Here is a 1,430-nt window from a genome sequence, read left to right as displayed (position 1 = left end):
CATGCCAGTGTCACTTACAATAGCAAGTGACAGGGTGGGGATGGCAGGAGCCATTTATCTTGCTCTGTTCTTTATGCATAGCCCTTGGGATCTCTCCTGCTCCTCTGTCCTCTCACCTTTCGGTACTCCTTCCCTCTGTATCTTTGCCACTGATCCTTCCCATCATGCCCTGCGTTTCTTTTACTTATTTTCTCCACCAGAGTTGGACCTTTGTTTTCTTTCATTCCTTCAACTGTGTGCCGCCAACTGTTTGTTGGCGCAAATAGACACAATCACCACTCGCATGGGACTTATGTATGGGAGGGTGGTGGGAGACCGAGAGTAAAAAGTAACTATGTGACATGTTGGAGAGTGATCCGTGCTATAGGGAAAAAAGCATGGAAGGAGGGAGGCCAGGTAGAGGGGCAGGGGGTTTGCTGCTGAAATGGGGCCGTGCAGGAAATTGTCACCCTAGTAGGAGACCTTTGAGGAAAGGCCTGAAGGAGGTGAGGCGTGAGCCAGGCCATGAGCTGGGGGATGGAGTGAGTATTCCAGGCAGAGGGAACAGCAAATCCAACTTTGCTGAGGCAGGAGTGTGCCTGGAAAGTTCAAGAAAGAGCAAGGACCTGAGACTAGAGTCACATCTTGACAGCTGTGGTCCTGGTGTGCTGGAGCTCTCGCAGAGAATCTGCTGGTTTTGTTCACTGGCAAGGGCAGTAAGGGCCCCGGTAGTGCCCAGATCAGAAACATAGCAAAAAAAAAAAAAAAAAAAAAAAAAAGAAAAAGAAAGAAAGGAAGGAAGAAAAGGAAAGAAAGAGCAAGGAGGCCTCGGTGACTGGGCAGAGAAGCCAGGGGGAGATGTGGGATGTGGCATCGAAGGCCGTTGGGGCTTTCTCCTTATCATCACATCTTGCCAACTTCTATTTGACCTGATGTGAGATGCCTTCTGCCCCCACCTCCCATTCCTCTCCTCCCAAATGAAGAGCCCTGGGCAGAGGGAGGATGTGATGGATCCTGTAATTTCCCAGGATCCTATGTAGCCCATTGCACTCTCTCTCGCTTTTAAAATAATTCCTCCTTGTGTCTCATTTCCTTTGAAAAATTTAGTCCGATGTCATCACTGCCCCCATCTGAGACCCTCCCTTTCAAGCCAAATCCATTTCCTCAGCCACGACTCCAATTTTGGGATCTAAAACTGCTTCTTTGTTCACCTCAAGGATTGAGAATCGTAAAAAGCCCAGACCGTGTTTTCAGTTTAATTTCTAGCTCAGGGATTTAATCTCACAAATTACCCTTGGTCTCATTTATGGCAGCCGAGATTTCCTCACTTGCTCACGCACTAAAGGGGAAGGTAAAATATTTCTTTGGGGAGAAATGAGAAGTTGTATTAGTTCCTGCGGTGTGATTGTTAACTGCAGACCTAATGCAGTCATCTAGCAACGCCAAGTATC

The 1,430-nt window shown here is 47.8% G+C and overlaps 1 non-coding gene across 1 annotated transcript; it reads left to right on the top strand.

Moving 5' to 3' along the window:
• Nucleotides 1-604: 604 nt before the first annotated feature.
• LOC132215996 (small nucleolar RNA SNORA3/SNORA45 family) lies at nucleotides 605-731 on the top strand. The gene has a single exon (XR_009448682.1). It is a non-coding gene; the product is annotated as a small nucleolar RNA SNORA3/SNORA45 family (small nucleolar RNA).
• Nucleotides 732-1,430: the final 699 nt, after the last annotated feature.

Source organism: Myotis daubentonii, chromosome 14, assembly GCF_963259705.1.
Source record: "Myotis daubentonii chromosome 14, mMyoDau2.1, whole genome shotgun sequence".
NCBI classification, from domain to species: domain Eukaryota; kingdom Metazoa; phylum Chordata; class Mammalia; order Chiroptera; family Vespertilionidae; genus Myotis; species Myotis daubentonii.
This window is presented reverse-complemented; position numbering and strand designations above follow the sequence as displayed.